The 16,070-nt window shown below is 45.7% G+C and overlaps 1 protein-coding gene and 1 long non-coding RNA gene across 12 annotated transcripts in view; one reads left to right on the forward strand and one right to left on the reverse strand.

The window, feature by feature from the left end:
* PTPRN2 (protein tyrosine phosphatase receptor type N2) overlaps positions 1-16,070 on the reverse strand; it is an 809,627-nt gene that overhangs the window by 366,640 nt on the left and 426,917 nt on the right. The gene's annotated exons all lie outside the window — the stretch shown is intronic.
* LOC122235947 lies at positions 12,976-14,119 on the forward strand. The gene is made up of 3 exons (XR_006214104.1): positions 12,976-13,079; positions 13,198-13,422; positions 13,899-14,119. It is a non-coding gene; the product is annotated as an uncharacterized LOC122235947 (long non-coding RNA).

The raw sequence follows: 16,070 nt of genomic DNA on the forward strand, positions 1-16,070 counted from the left end.
GCTCGCAGACCCGTCCGGCCAGCCCGGGGCCCTCCCCACGCTCAGGGCAGCAGCCCGCAGCCAGCCTGCCCCGGGCGCCCTCGGACTCGGTGCCCACGACGTTCCGTCCCAGTCTGGACGAGCCTCCTGGAGGGACTCACACAGAGTGTGGTCTTGCAGACACTTTCTAACCACTCTCTCCAGGCTGGACTTAAAAATACCTTCATAAGTCACCACATTTGTCTGCCTAACTTACAGTCTAGTGTTCCAGAGGCACAGCCACACACCGTGCACCCTATTAGTGGCCACCACTCACCCGAGTTCAGTGCCAACGAGGGATTTCCCCAAAGCAGTCTCCGTTCTAATGTTTTTAACATTTATTTATTTTTGAGAGACAGAGAAAGACCCAGCGTGAGCAGGGAAGGGGCAGAGACAGAGGGAGACACAGAACCCGAAGCAGGCTCCAGGCTCTGTGCTGACAGCTCAGAGCCCCACGCGGGTACCCCAAGGTACCCCAAGGTGCCCCAGCAGTCTCCCAGGTACCCCAAGCAGTCTCCATTCCAGAGAGCTATTTGCTGTTACCCAGGAGAAAGTTACTATTTTATTTCAAATGCAAACAAAGTTGGTTCAGCATTAGGCAGTGGAACCCATGAGTGAGGGATATAGTGGAGCGTGTGATTTGGAAAATATAACAGAATATAACAGATAAACAAGTTTCCAATGAGGAGGTTTCCACAATTATTAACAATATCTGACGGGACATTTAAAAAAGATTTTTAATGTTTATTTATTATTGAGAGACAGACACAGAGTGTGGGCAGGGGAGGGGCAGAGAGAGGGGGAGACACAGAATCCAAAGCAGGCTCCAGGCTGTTCACACAGAGCCCGACGCGGGGCTCGAACTCACAGACCGCAAGATCGTGACCCGAGCCGAAGTTGGCCGCTTAACCGACTGAGCCACCCAGGCGCCCCCTGATGGGACATTCTTAACCAAAGGTCTTAGATGAATCAAGTCTTCCCACTGATGTAAAAACCATGACATCATGGTTTGAGTCTCGATGACATCACCATCGAGAGTCAGGACACGATTAACTTGTGGCCGGAGAGCACCTTTGCTCAGGACCCCGGCCGTCCCCGAGGCACCCATGCTGCACCCCAGAAACCCTGTCCCTCCTCCGTCTAGGGTCTGCCCAGGTACAGGTCTAAGCTGGCACAGAGTAGCCCAGAGCTCTCGCCTGAAACCTTGCACGGGAGACCACAGAAGGCCACGTCGGGAATTGCACCTGAATTTCAGTCTGGAATTACGAGCATTGTGACTGCACCCTCATTACACATCTGACACTTCCTTGATTTTCACTTTCTCTACTTATGTGACCCCACTTCTAGAATTCACCACGCCCTTTTCTGACCTCGACTTCTGCACCGGCTCGTCCTGCTGGGACGCCCTCTCCTTTCTGCACGGCTGTCCTTGACAACGGCTCGACGCCCGTGGGCTCCCGACCCCCTCGTCTCCGTTCCCTGCGCCCCCACACTCTGCGAGCACCCTCCTGTTCACACCTTCGTCCCCAAGTCCAGGTGTGGTAGGGTGGCACGGGCGTGTAAGAACAGCCCTGTGCTCGGCGGCATCCCCGGCGGGCACACGGCCGAGTCTCGGTAGGGCTCGAAAAGGACGCCCGTCTCCTCCATGAGACCAGAAGGTCCGGTGGCCCGCCTGCCTCCACCCTGCGGTTCAGCACTTAGTCCGTGCTTCTGATGAGCCCAGGATGGGTCCACAGATACACTAACCTCCGCTGGAAGCCTAACAGCACTGGAGGGTTCCCGGTCGGTCACACACACGACATCTTTTCTGCACTTGAAGGGGTAGAATCCCAGGGTGTATAGCTCAGGTGAAGGCTCAGGGTAGAGCCTTGCATGGAAGATTCACGTACAGCCGGGAAGCTCCCGCCCACCAGCTTCTAGGAGCTGGCTCCTCTTCACAGCGACTCAGGTCGACCACGAGTTTCACAAATATTGAGAACCGTGGGAAAATTCAAGTTTTAGACAATTAGCCCCTCATTTATTTAGCGTCAGTTAGGTAAAAGTTCTTTAAATCAGCGTTCGACAGAGCCACGTAAGTGCCCATCTGAGAGGCTTTATAAACTTTAAACTGAAGTTTGTTTTTTAAATATTGCTTAATTGCTATTTCTCTGCTGCCTTGAGCGGAGCAGAAAGAACAAACACTCAGCTATTCCTGATGCCTCCGAGTCCCCGTTTCAAATATTAGCAGGTGCTCTTTGGTGCCACAGCAAAGGCCTTAGACACTGTTGAGACGAGGAGGACAGTCACCCCTGTCCTCCGGGTGGTCCCGGATGTGAAAGTGGAAGGATACCCCACTTTAAGAACATCCTTCTGCTTCAAGAAAAAATCACTTCTAACCACAGAAAATTTTAGAGGTTCACCAATTTATGAACACAGATGAGATCACGGCCTCCTTGAAAATGACCAGTGGTCACTACAGGCTCTCCGTGGTGTCTTCACCAATCGGAGCCCCACCTGCATGTCATTGCTCAAGAAAACGAAATATGCCTCTGCTTCTCCAGGACGGACAGGGAAGGGGGGTCCACAGAAGGACACGGTCTTAGTCCCAAGTAGATCAGATTGTACAGGGAAGGGGGATCCACAGAAGGACACGGCCTTAGTCCCCAGTAGAAGCCTCTTGTCTGTTATCTCTGTTTTGAAACCCTTTGTTGTAAATGGCTTTTAAAAGTACCAATGTCCTAAATCAAAGAGGCACACCTGTTTGGCTCCACTCCAGCTTGAATGACCGTCAGATTGTCCTCAAAACGAAGACAACTGCACTCAGCGAAGGAAAAGTGCATGAATGAAGCTCAGAACACAAGGATACTTGGGTTCACAAAGAGACGTGGCAAAGAAAGGAAGGAAATCACAGAACACCGAAACAAAAATGGAAGTAGGAACCACACCTTGCGGTTTGTCTGCTTTGTTGCTTATGGGAACTTACCCTCCAAGCTAATGCTGGTGACACAGCTCAGGCCAGGGGCCAGCAGTTTGACTGTGGCAAGGGTGTGGAGAAAAAGGGACCCTGGCACACCACTGGTGGGAATGAAAATTGGTACAGCCATTATGGAAGGCAGCATGGAGGTTCCTCAAAACATTAACAGTAAAATTATGCAGAAATCCCATTTCTGGGTGTTTGCCCTAAGGAAATAAAATCGTTATCAAGGGGGTGTCTGCTCTCCCTGTGCTTACTGTTATTCACAGTAAATGGGCCATGGAAAGAACCCAAGTGTCTATCTCCGCATGAACGGATAAAGAAAATGTGGCACATATACAATGGAATATTACTTATCCTTAAAAAAGGAAATCCTGTCATTCATGCCAGCATGGATGAACTTGGAGGCAATAATGTGAAGTGAAATAATTTATCAAGGACTTCAGACTAAATCTGGGACAAAGAATAAAAGCTTTTTATTGCTTGTGGATGACTTCAAGATTGCAATGAAAGTCACTCCTATTTCTGTTTTATATATGGTTATTCATCATATATTAGATAAGTGTCCCCTTTCTAGAACCTTCCCTAATAGGTTATAGGTGTACAGAGGGCAGGGCCTACAGCTCATTTATTCGGGTACTTTTTCACTGTGTTTAATGCACACTTTTCGCAGAGAAGACGTTTAAAAATTCTGCTAAGTGGCTAAATGAATACACGGCAGGATCCAAGGAAGAAAGAATGCGCGCATATATCATACGCAGTGCCTAACCATGTAGCGTGTCCAGACGACACTCGAGGCGTGACCTCACACCGGTGAGTCGGGAGCAGACTCGGGGAAGCTCCCATAGCAGCACTGTTTCAAATAGAAGCATCTATGTCTAATAATCCATAGTGAAAGATTTTAAAGTAAGGGGTGACAAATCTGTAGGGAGGAATTACCAAGATTCACAAAATGTAGAAGGGGGATTTTCTAAAAGTACACCATTGACTCAGGGTGGGTGAGCGGGGTTCCATTTACATCCAACCCAGGCTACAGGTGCGTGTGGTCCATCTCTGCTAGATTCGCTTCAGCTGCGTGTAGCAGGGAACAGTCAAACCACAACAGCTTGAACAACACAGCAGATTTCTCTCTCATGTGAAATTTGGAAGCTGGTTTATTGACGACCCTCTTCCTGGCTTGCAGGGAGGTGATCGTCCTCTCACTGTGTCCTCACTTGGGGGAGAGACAAAGGGCTTGTGTCTCTTCCTGTCTTATAAGGACACTGATCCCATGACGACAGCTCCACCCTTGTGGCCTAATCACCTCCCAAAGGCCACACCTCCTAGGATCATCATATTGGGATATTGGGTTTCAACAGCAAACATTCAATCCATAGCCATCGGAGGGGACAGTGTGCGTGCCCACCTTCCCTCACAGATGTGTTCCAGGCGTGTTTACATTTGTCCTCTCGCACATAATTGAGAAGGAGCACCTACACCTATAAGAATCAGAAGAAAATGCCCATCTGGGGTGCTTCCTGTTCGTCACCACCTGCGTTTTCAACCCGCCATCAAAAGGCATGATGTGGAGGAATAGCCAAGATGGCAGAAAAGCATGGAAGTTTTTTGTGTGTCTCACGTCCATGAAATACAAGCAGATCAACACTAAACCATCCTGCACACCTAGAAAACTGATTGGAGGATTAAAACAACAATCTGCACAACCTGAACCACAGAATTTAGCAGGTACGTGGTGCGGAGAGGTGAACGGGGGACAGAGAAGCCGCGGAGGGCAGGGAGCCATTTTTGCTTGTGGAGAAAGGATGGAGATGGAGGGGGGTCGGAGAGTTTGGGAAAAGCACCCCCCCCCCGCCCCCAACAGAAGCAGCTGGAGAGAAAGCAGAAAAGTGGAAACAGCTGCAGAGACTGAACTAAAAAGGGAGAAAGGAGAGGGTTTAAATTCCATTAAGACTTTATAAACAGGGATCACAGAGTCTGAAACTCTGCAGCTCGATACCTGGCGGTGTTCTGGTGGGAAAGGCAAATCCCCAGGAGCAGAGTGGGGTCTGGGAGATCCTCGGGCGAATCTCCCAGGGGATTCATGAGAATTACACGGGAGAAGCAGTTCCACTGCTGGAAAAGCATTTGGTAGAGGCTCTGTGGCCACCCAGTCCCAGCAGACCCCGGAGAACCACCACATTTGCTGGTGCTAGAACAAGGTCATTAAAGGTGAAGCCTGGTGCCAGACGTGTGTTGTGACTTTCCATAATCCCTGAAACGCTGCTGCTACACAATTGTGTGAATCTTTTCCGGGGAGGGCTGGCACCCGGCCGCAGTCACTGAGCATCAGCAGCAGCACAGTCCTGCGAACATTCCTGGGTGTAGCCGGCATCCAGACATTGCTTGGTGAGACCTTCCCACAGAGGGGCAGGACGGGTCAAAGTCACAGTCCTCTAGAAGTGAGGGGTTGGGAAACACAGCTGCATTTGAGATAAAACTTAGGAGGGAGGTGCCACCTGGCAACCTGATGGTTCGGTCACAGACAGTGGACGGAAGCCAGAGACAAAGGATGGGTGCACAATTGCTGGTCGGGGAGAGCACAGAGTTCCAATACTAGAGACTGGGTAGCTGGGTGACGCCATTTTCACACCTCCCACACAGCATACACACCTAAAAGTGCCACAACAATCCATCCCAGTAAGCTAAGCAGCGCCATCTAGTGGAGAACAGAACCATTACACTAAGCCCCGCCCAACTGGGCCAACCTCACTCTTCAGGAACAACACAAATCTCTCCACCTGCTTAGTTTACGGATTATACAGTGCTTCATAGTTTGACTTCTAGGGGAAACCAATGTAATTTCAATTGTATTTCAGTCTGTTCACTGATCAATCTGTTCAATTTTCTTTTTTATTTTTCTTTTCCTTGTTTTTTCTTTTTCTTGAGTACAGAAAGAGAAAAAAATATTTTTATTTTCAATTTTTATTTAAAAAAATTTTTTAATGTTCATTTATTTTTGAGAGACAGAGAGAGAGCAAAGCAGGGAAGGGGCAGAGAGAGAAGGAGACACAGATCCAAAGTAGGCTTCAGGCTCTGAGCTGTCAGCACAGGGCCCGATGCAGGGCTTGAACCCACGAACTGCAAGATCATGACCTGAGCCAAAGTCGGACGCTTAACCAACTGAGCCACCCAGGTGCCCCTAGTTTCAATTTTTATTAAAAATATTTTCTTTTTTTTTTTTTTAACTATATTTTTTACTTTTTGTAAATTTTTCAAATTCTATTTTAGTTCCATCATTTCATTTTATTCTATTTCATTGTATTCATTTTCTCAATTTTTCAAACGTTTTCTTTCTTTTTTCTTTTTTCTCTAATCTATCAAGCTCCTTTCAATAGCCAGACCAAAACACACCTAGAATCTAGGATCATTTATTTGATTGTGTGTGTGTGTGTGTTGTTTTTAATTTTTTAATTTTAATTTTTTTTACCTTATCAGTTCCTTTTCTCCTTCAAAATGATGAAACAAAGGAATTCACCCCAAAAGAAAGAGCAAGAAGAAATGACAGCCAGGGACTTAATCAACATAGCAAGATGTCTGAACCAGAATTTAGAATCATGATAGCAATGATACTAGTTGGGGTCAAAAATAGATTAGAATCCCTCTCTGTGGAGATAAAAGAAGTAAAAACTAGTCAGGACAAAATAAAAAATGTTATAACTGAGATGCAATCCCGAATAGATGCCACGGCAGCAAGGATGGATGAGGCAGAGCAGCGAATCAATGATACAGAGGACAAACTTATGGAGAATAATGACCGCCCCCCCCCCAAAAAAATAAGAGGGAGACTAAGGCAAAAGAGCACGATTTAAGAATTAGAGAACTCAGTGACTCATTAAAAAGGAACAATATCAGAATCATAGGGGTCCCAGAAGATGAAGAGAGAGAAAAAGGGGTAGAAGGGTTATGTGAGCAAATCATAGCAGAAAAGTTGTCTAACCTGGGGAAAGATACAGACTTCAAAATCCAGGAAGCACAGAAAACTCCCATAAGATTCAACAAAAACCAACCATCAACAGGGCATATCATAGTCAAATTTACAAAATACTCAGGCAAGAAAAGAATCATGAAAGCAGCAAGGGAAAAAAGTCCTTAACCTACAAGGGAAGACAGATCAGGTTTGCAGCATACCTATCCACAGATACATGGCAGGCCAGAAAGGAGTGGCAGGATATATTCAATGTGCTGAATCAGAAAAATATGCATCCAAGAATTCTTTATCTAGCAAGCCTGTCATTAAAAATAGAAGGAGACATATGGGGTGCCTGGGTGGCTCGGTTGTTTGAGCGTCTGACTTCAGCCCAGGTCATGGTCTTGCAGTGAGTTTGAGCCCCATGTCAGGCTCTGTGCTGACAGCTCAGAGCCTGTAACCTGCTCCAGATTCTGTGTCTCCCTCTCTCTGCCTCTCCCCTGCTCATGCTCTGTCCCTCTCTCTGTCTCTCTCTCAAAAATAAATAAACATTTAAAAAATTTTTTTTTAAATAGGAGAAATTAAAAGTTTCCAAGACAAACAAAAATTAAAGGAGTCTGTTACTACTAAACCAGCCCTGCAAGAAATTTTAAGGGGGACTCTCTGAAGGGAGAAAAGACAAAAAAAAAAAAAAAAAAAAAAGGCCAAAAGCAACAAAGACTAGAAGGGACCAGAGAACACCACCAGAAACTCCAACTCTACAAGAAACATAATGACAATAAACTCATATCTTTCAGTACTCACTCTAAACGTTAATGGACTAAATGCTCCAATCAAAAGATATAGGGTAACAGAATGGATAAGAAAACAAGGTCCATCTATATGCTGTTTATATGAGACCCACTTTAGACCTAAAGACACCTTCAGATTGAAAGTAAGGGGATGGAAAACCATCTATCATACTAATGGTCGACAAAAGAAAGCCAGAGTAGCCATACTTAAAGACAATCTAGACTTCAAAATAAAGAATGTAACAAGAGATGAAGAAGGGCATTATATTATAATTAAGGAGACCTAACAATTGTAAACATTTATGCTCCAAATGTGAAAGCCCCAAAATATATAAATCAATTAATCACAAACATAAAGAAACTCACTGAAAATAATACCATAGTAGTAGGGGACTTCAACACCCCACTTACAACAATGGACAGATCATCTAAACAGAAAATCAACAAGAAAACAATGGCTTTGGATGACACACTGGACCAGACGGACTTAACAGATATATTCAGAACATTTCATCCTAAAGCAGCAGAATATACATTATTCTCCAGTGTACATGGAATGTTCTCTAGAACAGATCACATACTAGGGCACAAATCAGCCCTCAACAAGTACAAAAAGATCTAGATCATACCATGCATATTTTTCAGACCAAGCTATGAAACTCAAAATCAACCACAAGAAAAAAAGTTGGAAAGGTAGCAAATACTTGTAGACCAAAGAACATCCTACTAAAGAATGAATGGGCTAACCAAGAAGTTAAAGAGGAAATTAAAAAGTACATGGAAGCCAATGAAAATGATAACACCACAACCCAAAACCTCTGGGACGCAGCAAAGGCAGTCATAAGATGAACGTACATAGCAATCCAGGTCTTCCTAAAGAAGGAAGAAAGATCTCAGATACGCAACCTAATCTTACACCTTAAAGAACTGGGAAAAGAACAGCAAATAAAACCCCAAACCAGGAGAAGACAGGAGATAATAAAGATTGAAGCAAAAATCAATGCTATTGAAACCAAAAAAACAGTAGAACAGATCAATGAAACCAGAAGCTGGATCTTTGAAAGAATTAACAAAATTGATAAACCAGTTTGATCAAAAAGAAAAAGGAAAGGACCCAAATAAATAAAATCAAGAATGAAAGAGGAGAGATCACAACCAACACATCAGAAATAAAAACAACAATAAGAGAATATTATGAGCAATTATACATCAATAAAATGGGCAATCTGGAAGAAATTGACAAATTCCTAGAGACATATACATTACCAAAACTGAAACAGGAAGAAATAGAAAATTCGAACAGACCCAAAACCAGTAAAGAAATTGAATTAGTAGTAAAAAAAATCTCCCCAAAAACAAGAGTCCAGGACCAGATGGCTTTTCAGGGGAATTCTACCAAATATTTAAGGAAGAGTTAACACCTATTCTCTTGAAGCTGTTCCAAAAAATAGAAATGGAAGGAAAACTTCCAAACTCTTGCTATGAAGCCAGCATTACCTTGATTCCAAAACCAGACAAAGACCCCACTAAAAAGGAGAACTATAGACCAATTTCCCTGATGAACACGGATACGAAAATCCTCAACAAGATATTAGCCAACCAGATCCAACAATACATTAAAAAAATTATTCACCATGACCAAGTGGGATTTATACCTGGGATGCAGGGCTGGTTCAATATCTGCAAAACAATCGTTGTGATTCATCACATCAATAAAAGAAAGGACAAGAACCACATGATCCCCTCAATAGATGCAGAGAAAGCATTTGACAAAATACAGCATCCTTTCTTAATAAAAACCCTCAAGAAAGTAGGGATAGAAGGAGCATACCTTGAGATCATAAAAGCCATATATGAAAGACCCACTGCTAATATCATCCTCAATGGGAAAAAACTGAGAGCCTTCCCCCTAAGGTCAGGGACAAGACAGGGATGTCCACTCTTGCCATTGTTATTCAGCATAGTATTGGAACTCTTGGCCTCAGCAGTCAGACAACACAAAGAAATAAAAGGCACCCAAATTGGCCAGGAGGAGGACAGACTTTCACTCTTCACAGATGACAGGATACTCTATATGGAAAACCCAAAAGATTCCACCAAAAAACTTCTAGAAGTGATTCATGAATTCAGCAAAGTGGCAGGATATAAAATCAATGCACGGAAATCGGTTGCATTCCTATACACCAACAATGAAGCAACACAAAGAGAAATCAAGGAATAGATCCCATTGACAATTGCACCAAAAACCATAAAATACCTAGGAATAACTCTAACCAAAGAGGTGGAAAATCTATACACTGAAAACTATAGAAAACTTATGAAAGAAATGAAGAAGACACACCAAAAAATGGAAAAACATTCCATGCTCCTGAATCGAAAGAACAAATATTGTTAAAATGTGAGTACTACCCAAAGCAACCTACACATTCGATGCAATACTATCAAAATAACACCAGCATTCTTCACAGAGCTAGAAAAAACAATCCTAACATTTGTATGGAACCAGAAAAGACCCCAAATAGCCAAAGCAATCTTGAAAACCAAAGCTGGAGGCATCACAATCCCAGACTTCAAGCTGCATTACAAAGTTGTAACCATCAAGACAGCATGCTCCTGGCACAAAAGCAGATACTCAGATCAATGGAACAGAATAGAGAACCCAGAAACGGACCCAGAAATGTATGGCCAACTAATCTTTGACAAAGCAGGAAGGAGTATCCAATGGAATAAAGACAGTCTCTTCAGCACGTGGTGCTGGGAAAACTGGACAGCGACATGCAGAAAATGAACCTGGACCACTTTCTTACACCAGACACAAAAATAAACTCAAAATGGATGAAAGACCTAAATGTAAGACAGGAAGCCATCAAAATCCTCGAGAAGAAAGCAGGCAAAAACCTCTTTGACCTCTGCCACAGCACCTTCTTACTCAACACGTCTCCGGAGGCAAGGGAAACAGAAGCAAAAATGAACTACTGGGACCTCATCAAAATAAAAAGCATCTGCACAGCGAAGGAAACAATCAGCAAAACTAAAAGGCAACCGACAGAATGGGAGAAGATATTTGCAAATGACATATCAGATAAAGGGTTAGTATCCAAAATCTACAAAGAACTTATCAAACTCAACACCCAAAAAACAAATAATCCAGTGAAGAAATGGGCAGAAGACATGAATAGACACTTCTCCAAAGAAGACATCCAGATGGCCAACCGACACATGAGAAAATGCTCAACATCACTCATCATCAGGGAAATACAAATCAAAACCACAATGAGATACCACCTCACACCTGTCAGAATGGCTCACATTAACAACTCAGGCAACAACAGATGTTGGCGAGGATGCGGAGAAAGAGGATCTCTTTTGCATTGTTGGTGGGAATGCAAGCTGGTGCAGCCGCTCTGGAAAACAGTATGGAGGTTCCTCGAAAAACTAAAAATAGAACTACCCTATGACCCAGCAATGGCACTACTAGGTATTTATCCACGGGATACAGGGACACATTCACCCCCATGTTTATAGCAGCACTATCGACAATAGCCAAAGTATGGAAAGAGCCCAAATATTCATTGGTGGATAAACAGGTAAAGAAGATATGGTATATACATACAATGGAGTATTACTCGGCAATCAAAAAGAATGAAATCTTGCCATTTGCAACTATGTGGATGGAACTGGAGGGTATTATGCTAAGCGAAATTAGAGAAAGACAAATATGTGACTTCACTCATATGAGGACTTTAATGTACAAAACAGATGAACATAAAGGGAAGCAAAAATAATATAAAAACGGAGGGGGACGAAAACATAAGAGACTCTTAAATATGGAGAACAAACAGAGGGTTGCTGGAGGGTTGTGGGAGGGGGGATGGGCTTTGTGGGTAAGGGGCATTAAGGAATCTACTCCTGAAATCTGCGTTGCACTGTATGCTAACTAACTTGGATGTAAATTTAAAAAATAAAATAAATAAAAGTTTTTTAAAAAGGCATGATGCTCACAGTGGAGATCTGGGTCTGTCATTCCCCAAGAGTTTCTCCACTGGATGGGAAGAAATAATCTACGTGACTGGCAAAAACCTAGCCATGAAAGAGAACTAATGCTACCTCCCATACCTGGGACCAGCTTTCTCCTGCTCACATCAAGGCTCTCATCGGCTGAATAGCACATTCCTTGAAGAAAACACTTTGTTCTCTGAATTTCTAGGGCAGAATCCTCACCTTATGCCTTCTCTTCTCAGCCAGTCTCCTTGTTAGCAAATTAGGCAAGTTGCCAAGATGCCATTCCATTAGGCAGGGTGCTGGCCACCATGAACATGCTCTGCGCATCCGTCCACTCACCCATCAACCGTCCTTGACCTCTATCCGTCTATCTTTTCCTTTGCTCCAAAACAAGGATGCAAAGTCTTCTTTAATTCAGAAATTTACTTTCAGTTCCTAATTTTTAAGCGCACTCTCCAGAATATCTTTCTTCCCTGCTTCCTCTCTCATTTGTTTCTCTTTTTTCTTCCCTTTTATCTTGCAAATCCCACAGAGAAAGGCAGATGATTGAAAAGGGAGGCTTAGGCAGAGCAGAGGAAAACAATTCTAGCTGCAATGGCCCAAGGAGCCTGGGAGGTTAGCTGACCTTTCCTCGCGGGCCAGCCGGGCGCCAATCTTGCCTCATTCCTGTTCCGTGTGGATCTAATTGCTTCCTTGTCTATCTTTGAGCTTCTCTAAGCCATAATATCTTCTGTTACCTTTTCTCCGTTTGTTATTGTTTTCTGTTTATTCGTTTTGTTTGTGACCTAAAATCCTAAATGAACAAATTCCTGATTTAAAAAAAAAAAGAAATTCAAGATACTTTTAGATAACTTGTGGCAAAAGCGTCAGGGGCTCTTGACTGAAGCACGAAGCATGTGTCCCTAGGGTGAGGGTTGAAGGAAAGGTGCAGGGCACCACCCCAGGCACAAGCACCTGCTTGCTCTCAGTTTGGAAGTCTGTCCCACTTCTGTGTCCAGCACAATCCGGCCCCATTTCACATTTTGTTTTACTCTTACCTGCTGAGGACAGGTACAAACACATACCTGTTCCTGGTCCACCCCCCCCCCCACCATGTACATATTTGGAATCCAATTTTAGAGAAAGCATTGCCATTTTCTCTTTACTTACCAGTGGCTCGTTTTGTTAATTTTTAACTAAAAAGAGCTGTTTTTCGCCACTAGCAGACAACATATGAGATATTTATTTTCTGTCAGTTAAGCAAATAGCTGTTTATGGGAGTTCAAAACAGATTATAAATGTGTCTGTCTGTTACAGTTGTCTGACAGTCCCCATGTGAAACACTGGATAAAAGCATCTGTTCATCAGAGGTGGGAACTGAGATAAAAAGGTACAGAGCCTAGGATCCAGGGGGACAAGGTGGGGGGGGGGGGCGCGGGGAGGGAGAGGAGGGAAGGCGAGGGACAAGAAGGGAAACAGTCTGGCTAATGAAACGTCATTCACATCAGGGGACAAGCTCCACCCCCTCCCTCGTGGGTCTCGTGGACTGGCCGTTGGATGGAGCCTCGTCTACACAGCCCTTCCGCCTCGAAGCGTCTGCAGGATCCCCGCGCGGACGGCACGGTTTCCTTCGCTCTAGGGGTAATAACCTCTTCCAAGAACTTTTTTATTCAAGCCAAAACGCAGCAAATCGGAGGTCACCGATTTTTCTCCGAGGAAAACGATGCTTCTCTGTAAGGCACCGTCTGCCTATTTTGAGTGTTCGGAAGAGGGGAAGGCGGAGAGGAGGCGGCTGGGCGGGGAGGCGCGGGAGGGGCTGTGTCGTGACGTTTCGACGCAGAGAAGGGGCAGGCCTCCCCGTGTCCCCAGACGGGGCCCTCTCGGGCCTCTCGAGGGGGATGTGTGACCTCGCGGCGCTGCTCCCCTGGGCGCGCACACGGGGCGCCGGGGCAAGGCGCTCGGAAGGGCTGGGGGGTGGGGGGGTGGGCCGGTGACACAAAGGGAGATCCAGGCGCCACGGCTGGGCCTCCTCCCCCCCCCACCCCGGGGCAGGGGGTCCTTGCGGCCCACCGCCTCTCTGAAGGTCATCAGGGACGGATCCCAGTGGACACACGCACCCCCATCACATCAGCAGACAGAATGGTTTCCGTGGCAACGCCTGGACAGAGCGATGCCTGCGTTCAGCATTAATTTAAAATATTTTCCCCAGCCTCCTTGGAGTCGGTTCTGTGAAACACAAGTGCTCCAAGGCGTCCCAATCTGCGGCGTCCTTTGAAATTCTATCCCGTGTGTGTTGGAGCTGAGCCAATTAACAGGAAGAGAATTGGGTGGATTGCAGAGAAGCTGGCAAGACTGTGTTTACCAATTAGTTTTTTTTATGATGCAAATGTCGCGCCGCATGCGGCAGGAATAAAAGCTAGCTATGCTGAATATGAAACTGTTAATTGCATTTTCGGAGACACAGCTACAAGGTGAAACTAATCATACAAATGATAACCGAGTCTCACCACCTACAGAGCTCGGCTATTGCACCTCCACTAATCTGTGTTAAAACAGCCCCATTCGCCTTTGCAGGAAAGGAAAACACAGCATTTGGTACATAGCCTTCCGTTTTAAAGAGAAAAAAGTGTGTATATGTGGGAAGCAATATAAAGGATAATTTCCACTTAAATCAGATTAATAATGTTAACAAACACTATGGCAAAGGGCAGGATGATGCTTCTTGGTGCTTCTTTGCTTTAAAATTATACAAGAATGTTTGCAAAGGAACACCAGCACATTCTGAAAACTAACTCAGAACAAGTGAGCTCCTTGAAGAAAAGGGTCGTGATAATTATGGACAGTTGATTTTCGCAACCAGGGCACATCAAACAGAGGCCATCTTCTGGTCGAGGGAGACCAGACATGTCCTAAGAGTCTCATTTACTTAGTGCCCAGGTGACTAGGAGGGGCACGGGGTGAGGACCTCTGTGGGGTGGGGGCGCACTGGGTCCAGGCCACCCAGGGCCTCGGTCTCATTGCTGCGCTGAAGGAAAGACAGGCGCTGCCCGCTAACTCTGTACGTGAAGCGTCCAAGTCTGGGCCCACAGAAGCAGTTCTGGAAGGGGTGTGGTCACATCTGGGCTCAGGTTTGCTTTTAAAACGCCCCTTTAAGAGCTTATGTTCGTTTTCCCATTTCTGTATTAACTGCCCCAATTCTGCTTAAGTTCAAGTCAAAATGCACAGACAGTAATCAAGAAACCAACCAGCAGCGAAGAAGAGTGGGTGAGAGCAGCGACCCGTCCGTCCCTCAGTCAGGCCCGCGTCCTTGTGGGAGCCCTAACTGGGGGCTTCCATCAGAGGTGACGGGCGGACGACTAACCTGGCTTTGGGGACCCTCCCAGAGCACACAGGCATACCAAGTCATTGCCATGCACGCCGTGCCCGTATTACGATCTGTCAATGGTGCCTCAATAAATGTGTCTCCTGCCTCACACTTCAGCTTACTCGGCTATTTAAGACACTGGTTAAAAAGAGAACATCGGGCCACACCTGTGGAGCACACCCTGGTGTGCGTGGGTCTCCAGTGGCTTCTGGGGGAGACGTTGACTGCACTGCTTGACCCTCCTGACCCCTGAGCTGCAGACGCCCGGTGGGGCTGTGTCCCTCAGACCTTCCCCGTCCGTCCCCACACCCTCTTTTTCTTCCAGAATTAGCGGGCTTGGTGGAGGACAGGCGTCTGCCCGTGACTGAGGCCCACACTGGAGATGCAGTCGGCAGTCAAGGGGCTGGGATGGGACCCACGACCACTGTGGAGGTGAATCAGCGTGGCGTGGCGACTTCTGACGTGGCTGACGAGGTTCCCAAGCCCTGCCTGGCCAGCGTCCTGAGGATTATGGGAGAAGCAGACACTCGAAGGGGATTAGGAGTGGAGACAGGCATGGGGGGAGGGGAGGGCGACTGTACGGACGCCAAGTCCAAGAGGAGGCCGCCGAGGACTGACGGTGAGTAGGCTCACTCTCAACACACAATTACCCTCCTTCCCCACCCTTGACCTCACTTCCTGCTGCGTCTTGGGGTGTGGGTGGCCATCGGTCTCGTTCTCCCCCTACCCCTCCACTGAGCCCAACTTCACATGGAAGGCTTTTCCTCCATTGACATCTGGTCAATCAGCTCCTTTCTCTCATGGTAATTAAATTCGCTCTGCAAACCTAAAATAATTCTCTCCTTGGGATTGCCACACTGAAAATTCTTGGCGGTGGTTCTTCCCCGCCGCTGTCACCTCTTTGCTAAGGCAAATGCGCTTAGCTCATTTACACTTTCCTGGCAAAAAAAAAAAAAAAAAAAAAAAAAAAAAAATCCTCCAGCTTCTTAACTATTTCTGTGCTTTTCTCTAAATTTC

This window comes from Panthera tigris, chromosome A2 (assembly GCF_018350195.1).
Source record: "Panthera tigris isolate Pti1 chromosome A2, P.tigris_Pti1_mat1.1, whole genome shotgun sequence".
Classification (NCBI taxonomy): Eukaryota; Metazoa; Chordata; class Mammalia; order Carnivora; family Felidae; genus Panthera; species Panthera tigris.